This window comes from Lathyrus oleraceus, chromosome 4 (genome assembly GCF_024323335.1).
Source record: "Lathyrus oleraceus cultivar Zhongwan6 chromosome 4, CAAS_Psat_ZW6_1.0, whole genome shotgun sequence".
Taxonomy (NCBI): Eukaryota; Viridiplantae; Streptophyta; class Magnoliopsida; order Fabales; family Fabaceae; genus Lathyrus; species Lathyrus oleraceus.
This window is the reverse complement of record NC_066582.1, coordinates 269,241,605-269,251,694: the sequence shown is the minus strand read 5'-3', so window position 1 is coordinate 269,251,694 and position 10,090 is coordinate 269,241,605.

Genomic DNA, 10,090 nt, shown 5'->3' with positions numbered 1-10,090 from the left:
GCATTCAACACCTCTTCCAAATTATGATGTTGCATTCCAAAAGCTCTCTCATCCAAAAATTCTACAAAACTAACAATTATGTGAAATGACTATTCAAAACAAAATAAATTAAACCTAATTGCATTTATACAAAATAGTAAGAATAAAAGTGTGTAATTACATCAAAACTTGGTAAAAGGGACCAATAAAATGATATAAAAAGTAGTACTAATTGGTCCCTAACAGCAGTTGATAGGTTGAAATTGGTTAGTTGGAATAGTGGGTTTGTTAGACTCACTTGAAATGTTATAAATTGAACTAACTTGGTTGAAGTTAGTTGAGTTGCTATGGAACTTGGAGATAATTAGTTTAGCTAATGTGACAATTAGTAGTTCACTTAGTTAATGTTAGGAAAATTAGTTAGAAACTTGAACTGCTTGTTAATGGAATTAGTCAGTTATGTGTTAGTTAATATTAGTTAGTAGAAAAGAAAATTAGTTAAATTCATACTGATTGTTAGAAAAAGTTAGGGTAGTTAACAGTTTGCTAGTTGTTGGAAATAGGTGTTAGAAATTGGAATAGTGTTAGCAATTAGTTTGAGCTGTTAGAAATGGAACTGTTATGTGAATTTAAGGAATCAGTTACTGCTATGTTGATTAGTAGCAATGTGAAAAATGAAAGTGAATTTTGAAACCAGCTAGTGCTATATTATTGATAGTTAGTGATTGACTATTTACATGTTGATGATTGATGGCAGCTCGTCATTGTATATATATAATCGAAGAATCGGAGCAAAACAAGTGAAAGTTTAGCTAAAATAAAGAAGAATGATTAAAGAATGAGGAAAAAATAGCTAAGTGTGAAAACTATGTGTAATACCCCAAAATTTACCCTTCATTTTTTGGAAGCATAGGATTATGTTTCACATTTCATTAGCATCATATTTGGTCATGCTCATTGCATACTACATTAGTGACATGGAAATCAGGGTTTGATTGACCACTCCTTAACAGAAGGAGCCCACACAAAGAAAGATTGAGAATTGGACTTCATTTTCCAAATATACAAGTCTCAAGGGTCTCAAGGTGGTCCAGGTATCTTATTATAGTCCTCAGTTCATCAGTGGAAGATCCAGAGCTATCAGAGTGTGCATCTGGATTTAATCAGGAAATTAGGGTTTCATGGCTACCTGCAACAGGCAATTTTTGGTTGGAAGTAAAGAGGCTCATCCATGTCATGATTGGAGAGGCATCTTGGCCTAGGAAGGTTCACAATTATCTCAGAAAGATCCATTGGCAATCAGTGCAATCAGTTCTTGACCATTTTGCCCTAAAACTAGGGTTTGGTATAAAATCAGTTTATTTCTGATTCCTTGGGTGAAACTCTTTTCCATGGCCCTCCATATGTCCACAAGGGTCTACATACAAAAAATCAGCTCTTTATTTGAGCCAGAGGTGCTTCAATTGATCAATGGAATCGGGAATCAGACAGTTTGGGAAAAGTCAACTGTGGGGCCAGAAAAGTCAACTCCTGACATTTTGAAAGTGGAATCTCAAAATTCATGCCTAAGGGAGCCTACATGTGAAATTTGATCAAGGTTGGATCATGGATTCATCATTTAATCAGGAGTTAGAAAAGTTACTTAATTTGGAAATGGTCGACTTTCCATTTAGGGCAAGTTTTCATGATTGTTGCACCCACTTTAAGCCCATTTTCCATCAAGATGCAAGCTCCATTTGAAAATTTATCCAACATGAAAGTTGTTCCTCTTGTTCCAATATTTCTATAGATATAACGTTTGCTCCATTTGGATTAAAATTGAGAAAGTTATGCTTGGTCAAAGTGGGACATTATTTTAGAACACTTAGAAAATTTTCTAAGTCCAAAATCTTCAAAGTTTATCAAGACTTCTTGGCCAGATTTCTTGCATTTCAAGACATCTTTTGAAAATACTTTCTTCATGACAATTGTACCTTGCTATGCCCTCTTTTACTTCCTTTTGGAATCATCCCATTTGGATAATTGGTTTGGGAGATGCAGTCATCTAAAGTTGGCATCATGAACTGAATTTCTAGGCAGCATTTAGGGCAAACTGGCCCAACCATTTTGCACATGATGAAACCTGAAATTTAAGGCCATTTACCACCTCTTTCCACTCATCATTTCAACTTGTGTTCAACATGAAAGATGTTAAGCTCCATGAATTCTTCCTACTGTTTGCATTGCCTTGCCATTTGATCGTGTACTCATCAAGATACAAAGTCTCAAAGTCACCCTGTTGGGTTGTTTCCTTGCCAGACCAAGACAGCCAAGTCATGCTGCAAAATCAACCAGCCCATTTTCTTTACCTCATTTGGCCATGTACCTTTGTTTCTACTCACTTAAACTTTTCCAAAATGAGCCATTTCCTAATACCACCTCACATTGCCACTTTTGCTCCAAATGCACATAACCATATCAGATTGGATTTAAGCCCATTAAGGACACCTTGAGCCAACATATATAAGCTTCTAAACCCTAATCTGAAGTAGTGGTGGCTGCTATTGATTAGAGCTAAGCAAGAACAAGCAAGGAAGGCAAGTTCAAGATCTGTTTTTTTTTATTCCTCTTCCATTGCACAAGCATTAAAGCAGCATCTTCCTTCTTCCTCCATTCCTCCAATACCAAGAGGCAGTGGACTGTTTTCCACTAGGTACCTTTACTACTCTCTTCCATGGCCATATTCATATTTGTTCATTACTTGTTTTTTTCATGTTCACCATGCTTATCATGTTACCATGCTCAACACCATGCCATTCCATGCTTGCTTTATGTTGTCAACATTATGCCATGCTTGTTTATGAAGCCCTTAACATGAGGCATTGTCATTAACTTTGAGTTTGTGATGTTGTTTTCTATCCATGTCCGTGTGCGTGTGGCTGTCTTGTTGTCCATATTTCTCTATGTTCAAGCCATTATTTTTACCAAAATAAGATACCATGATGTTCCTCTCATTGCATACTTGAGTTTTGCTTTTTACTTAGTGCCATTTGGTGAACTGTAGCATGAGCATTATTGTGTGGAAAATGGAAGAAATCTGTCTGCATTCACGTGTTTCTATTGCATGGCATTAGGGTTTTTAACCCATTGGAGAGGACGACCACGTGTCGTCTCATAAGCCCTTGGATCACTCATTTTTACTCTAATCCTGGCCGCTGGTTGTTTTTTGGCATTTAGTGACTTAAATGAACCCTTGACCAGTTGATAACAAGTGACATGTTTTATTTTATAAAATGTTATTTCATATGCTGTCACGCGCTGGCTTAATGCATGTGGACCGGGCCTTGGCTATTGCGCTATCCACACCCCTGCGTTTCAGGCCCATCACCATTCATTCACATTTATTTTCTTTTTCATTTTTTATTCTTATTTTATTTTACTGTTTTGTTTTTTAATTCTTAAAAATATTTTATTTATTCATAAAAATACCAAAAAATATTTTCCACATTTCTTAATGATTTACTTAATTTTATTTTATTTTTATTTTTGTATTTATTTAAGTTTAGTATTTTATTTTAATTATTTATTTCAAATGGATCATTTTAACACACATTTATTTCTTGATTTTATTTTCATGACTTATAATTATTTTTAGTTCTTGATTTTTGGGATGAGGGTTGACCAATGTCTCATGGTCAACCTGAACTTTTCTTGGAATTTTATTTCCCATTTTTTATTTATTTTGAATTTATTTTTGACCTAGTTTATGTGGTTGACTTTTCATTTGACTTCTGTTTTTTTTTCAATTAATTTATACACCAATTTTCATTATTTTTCAAATCTTTTTGGGGGATGATGATGTCCTAACCCCACCTTATTTAGTTTAATTTTTCATAATTTTATTGATTAATTTGCTATTTATTTCATATTTTTTAAGTTGACTTGACTTTTCAATTGACTTTTCTATGATTGATGTTTGACTTAGGGATTGCTTATGGCAATTGAAGAGATCTTTTGATCCTCCCTTGTTCATCTCATATTCCATGTATTAGAGGCCTTTCATCTTGATTTTATTTGATCCTTGCATCATTTCCCGATTAAATTATTCAGTGATCCTTTGTGTGCATAGTTTCACTTGTCTGATTCATCTGATACTTTTTATACTTGTTTCTTTCATCCATGCTTGCCATTGCTTGATTGTTTAACATGTTCATAATCTCATGCATTGTCTAATGATCCTTCATTTCATTCTTTGATTATTTGATTTGATTATATACATGTTTGTTTATCTCATTTGTTTGATTAACTGTTGCCTACTTGTATGATGTATGAGGCATATATTTTTATTGTGTGATTGCCATGAACCATCCCCATTCATAACAAATGTACCCCTCTCCCATGAAGTGTATAATGTTTATTCTTTCATTCTTTATTCATCTGTTAATACAAGAATTAAAAAGAACATCTGATAACCGTTTCAAAACAAGATCAAAAGCTCGATCCAACGTCGAGTAATCATTTTCAAAACTTAACAGAACTAGCATGTATTCATCCATCCTCTTGTAAGTCGATTGCTTCATGCATCGCCATCTACCTGTAAGTCGATTGCCTCAGGCATCGCCATCTACCCTTATCCGTGGTTCCTTTCCTTGCTCCATCCGTCGACTTTTGTTCCGTTTAGGTAGCACCCATTAGGTAGAACCCTTTATATGATAACATAGGTAGAATTCCATTTTTCTTTTGTATGATAACATAGGTAGAATTCCCTCATTCTTTGTATGATAACATAGGTAGAAACCCCTTATTTCTTCGCATGCTAACATTAGGTAGATGTTCCCATTTGTAAATCCTAACACATAGGTCCACATTGCATGACAACTCTAGGGCAGAGCTTCCCCACTTTCAGACCTTCCGTGTGTCTCCAATCTTGTGGCATGTCAATCCGTTCTATTGCAAAGAGGTAACTGCCTAAGACTCGATTCAGCGAGTTGCGACGCCTACTGCTAGGACGTGAACACATTGCCCACTCTCCTTTGATACAACTGGTGTCCTCTTTTGTAAGTCCATGTTCAGATGGCAATCCTTAACCCCTAGTTAGTCGAACTACGATAACTTTGATTCTCATGTTTAGATGAGATACGTAGGCACGAGATGCGATGTCTTGCCGAGTTTTTTGACTGACAACTAACAACTAATCCTTGCTTGCTTTCGCCCTTGTTGCGACTCTTTTCTCTCGCCCTCGTTGCGATCGAGACCTTCCCTTTCTCTTGCCCTAGTTGCAATCGAGACCCTTGTTCCCATAGTTAGTTGAACTACGTTTTGCTCTGATTCTCATTCCAGATGAGATACGTAGGCATAAGACGTGATGTCTTAGCGAGCACACTTCTCCTTAACCCATAGGTAGCCGAGCTACGAAGACTCTGATTCTCATATTCCGATAAGATACGTATGCAGTAGATGCGATATCCGTGCGAGTCATTTTCTTTTGACCCCTCTTTTAGTAAATAGTACCTTAGATAAACACACACCCTTTAGACGAGAACAACAAGAGTGGATCCCGTAGAGTACTACGGATGCGTAGGGGTGCTAATACCTTCCCTTCGCATAATCGACTCCCGAACCCAAGATTTGGTTGCGAGACCTTGTCTTTTCCTTTCTTTCCTTAGGTTTTCTTTGATCGTTTCCTTTCCCTCCTTTGGGATAAATAACGAACGGTGGCGACTCTTCTGTCATTCTTTTTTGTCGGTTGTTTCGCATCGCATTTTTTCGCAGTTGCGACACTATGGACTTAGTGAAAATTGGAGAGAAAAGGGGAGCAAAAACATGCATCTACTGGAACAATCATGCACATCATCACGCAATATCACACACGCGATATGGAATTTAAAGTTTCATCATGCGCACACGATGCAGGTTATCACGTGTGTGATGGTCACTTTTCTGGGCTTTTTTCTGACGCGTTATGGTCCATTCTGATGCCTTTAAAAAAGGATTTTCTGCACTTTCACAAGGGTTACAGATGTTGGAGATTAAAGCACGATTTTGAGGGCACAAGTGGAGATTTTTGGAGCATTTGAAGCCATTGGAGGTCATCTCTTCAAGGGACTTCTTATGTTATATTTGTCTATTAGTTGTGGTATTTTTAATTGCATTATGAGTAGCTAAATTCTTTTTAGTTAGATTGTGTTAGGATGAACCTATTTCTATATTGTTGGATCCAATGTTGTTGTGACCATTGTATGAACCTATTTAGCTATATTATTATTCAATTGCTTCCTGTTCATAATGATTTTTATGTGAGATACTTTTTAATATGATTTTGGGCACATAGGGAATACTGACCATTAGTCTGTGTGTTAGACCTAGGGCAATCGTTGTACTTACACTGGTTGAATAGGGATAGGAGACCCCGAGTAGTGGCATAGAGAATTAACGTTATATACATCTCCTAACCCTACTTACGCTGGCAGACTAGGGGTAGAAAGCTCCGAGTAGTGGTTGGTGAGTTTTTTTGTGAGGGGTCGGCTATAGCGGTTTTGTTAAGTTACCATGAGGTTATAATGATTAGATCATTCATATAAGGCATCAAACATCAACAATAGAGGAATAGGGGATTCTACAACACAACCTAACCGCTTCCGTGACATTTTTTACTTGTTTATTTACTTTTCGCACTGAAACTCGAAAACTCCCCATTTTTACTAGTTTTTATAAATTACACACATTTTGTCTTGCTTGGAGGCAATCCCTGTGGATTCAATCTTTTTTATTACTTCGACATTATTGGTACACATGTCGAGAAGTCATCAATGATGAAAAAATAATGCCTTGAACTAAACTATTAGTAGTTGAGTTATGCTCATGAAACTTGGATTATTATGGAAATGAGTTGGTGTTTCAATTAATGTTAGTGACAATTAGGGTTGTATGTTGTCAGGTTGAACTATTATGGAGCTTATTAAATGGGGTAGTTAGTGTGCTAGTTTGAATTTCAATTGACATGTTAGAATAGAAGTGAACTGAGTTAGAACTGTTAGTGAAATTCAAATAGCAGATAGGAGTTGAACTGCTCATTTGTTAGTTTTAGAAAAAATGTAAACTATTAACTGATAGTGTTAATTAGTTAGTTTGGAATTTTTATGTTAATTGGTTAGGTATGTGAGGATTGTCAGATGTATGATGGCGGTCTTGTGATAAGTTAGTTTGAAGATGTGAACTAAGTATGCTAACTTTGGTTTATGGCTTGTGACTTTTATGAGTTTAGATGATTGATTTGTGCTTGGCCATGAGAGTCAGTTTAGGTATGTATGTTGTCAAGTTGGGTCATCATGGCATGAATAATTAGTGTGCATTTTGTGTGTGTGTGCTGCTGAATTTTATGCATTGTGCATGATGCTTTCTTCTCATTGTTGCATGCCTGATGTTTATTTAAAAGGGTGGGCAACACTTGGCAAGGCATGACACGTTCAAAGTTGACATGGTATCAAGAAAATGAAGAAGTTTTGAAGATCTTAGAGGAAAAAGGATGGTAGGACCTTGAGGATGAAGGAACAATAGGATTAAGAGTCGGTTAGACTTTGGTCAACTGTTTGACCAAAAGTCAATAGTTGACCAAAGTCAACTTTTAGGTCAACTTAGGGTTTTTTTTGTATAATTTGCAACTTGGCTTTTGTAATGAATTTTTGGTGTTGTAATTGAAAATTGACCCCTTGAATGTGATTTGTAACTTGATTTCCAAGATAAACATCTTCTCCCTCCAAATTTTGAATTTGAATGCTTAAGCTTAAATTGAACTTTGAATTTTAATGCAAATTGTCATGTCTTGAATCCATAGAACAAAATCTAAACAATGAATCATGTAAGACCTTAATAAAGAGAATGGTCAACAAAAAGTCAACCTTCCATGGTTGACCTTGTTGACCAAAGTAAAACTTGCAAATTCATCTGTCCATGATATAATCCAACATAATCAACATGTCTAGATTAAAGTTAGGGATCCCCCAAAACTTAGGCCAAGATAATGATCGACCACAAGTTTGTTGTACCTAAATAGTCAAGATGTAGTGTAATGAAACCCACAAGCTAGAATACCATACTTCAATGCCTTGTAAATAACAAGGACCTTTTGAATCAATGATGTTTATTTGAAAAATGCAGTGCAAATGAATGTATCGTGATATATGATTAGGGTAAGAAGATATAGATGAATCATGACCCATGGGATAGATGAAATGAGAAAAAGGTAGGGAAAATTTTGGGGTATGACAGGAACCAAAAGGATGACGGATAGATTAAAACTTTAAACATCGTCATCACCAAAATGATAATGGTAAGATCAACAACATATCTTGCTATCACCAAAAGGATGATAATAAGTCACAATGATTGCAAAGATCACCATTCCTAAAAGGATGATAGTTAACTTCAAAGACTGCCATCACCAAAAGGATAATGGTTAAATCATAACTTCAAGGATCACCATCACCAAAAGGATGATGGTAAGATCAAAATAACTTTAAAGATCGCCGACACCGAAAGGATGACGTTTAGATCAAACTGATAGAAGAGTGTCATCATCAAAAGGATAATGGTAAGATCAAAAAGACTTCAAAGACCATCGACACCAAAAGGATGATGGTTAGATCACAACTTTAAAGATCGTCATCACCAAAAGGATGATAGTAAGATCAATAACATATCTTGCTATCACCAAAAGGATGATAGTAATTCACAATGATTGCAAAGATCATCATTACCAAAAGGATGATGGTTAGATCAAGGACCACCATCACCAAAAGGATGATGGTTAGATCACAACTTACCTTGCTATCACCAAAAGGATGATAGTAAGAAAATAATGATTTAAAAGATCACCATCACCAAAATGACAATGATTAATTACATTTTAAGGATTACCATCACCAAAAGGGTAATGGTCATCACCAAAAGGATGATGAATAGTATTAATGATTAAGGGAGCTGCCATTAAAAGGATGATAGTAAGAGCTTATTGGGGAATAAGACTCTCAACTAAAGGTCAATAGAACAAACTTGTTGGGTAGTATTGGAACATCAACGGGTAAAAGTTGCTTAGGAATATTATCAACAAAAGGTTGCAGGAAAAGATTTATTGTGTAACATCATCCTTATCAACAAAAGTTGAAGGGAAAGATTTACTGGAAGATACAATTTCCATCAACAAAAGGTTGAAGGAAACAATTCACTAGGGAATGTCCAATGAGAAAAAAGCAAGGTAGGAACTCACTCAGAGAAATTTCTATGACTTAGCTAAGGATAACATCCTCATCAACAAAAGGTTGAAGGTATTAACTCACTGGGGAACGCCCAATGAGAAAATAACACAGGGTAGGAACTCACTCAGAGAAATACCACTGACTCCACTGAGGATAACATCATCATCAATAAAAGGTTGAAGGAAGTAACCCAACGGGGAACACCCAATAAGAAAACAATGCAGGGTAGGAACTCACTCAGATAAATACCACTAACTTGGTTGACGATCGACCTAGACTCTCATGGTTGATTCTGAATCCTGACTTATGCGTGTATGCATGTTTGATTTATATGATACTTCACCTTAGTGGAAATATTGTGCATGAATTAATGCACTGAGCCATAGGGATGCAACTGTTGGGGATATTTTTAAGGTTCATGTAGGAATACAAATGATTGACATGATTTTGTATAATGTCTCATCTTAGCATAAATGCTATGTATGCAGTGATGCATGACACATTTTCATTTTTTTGAAACTTCCCGTTTCGGTGGGAACTTTATGCATGAAGTGATGCATACAATACATTTTTTAATGCAATTAGGTGATTGGATATTTTGGATTAGTCTCCTTTTTCGAAGGTGAGATATTTTATGGATACCAATGTCGATTGTATATGGTTTTGAAATTCTGGTAAGCAGATCCCAGATGTGGTACACGATGTCACGACACCAGGGTCAACATATTATCACACCACAAACAATATTAGGATTTAAATAACAGTATGACAGGAAATAACACAACCAGTTGTTAACCCAGTTTGGTGCAATGTCACCTACATCTGGGGGCTACCAAGCCATGAAGGAAATCCACAATCACAAAATTAGTTTGAAGTCC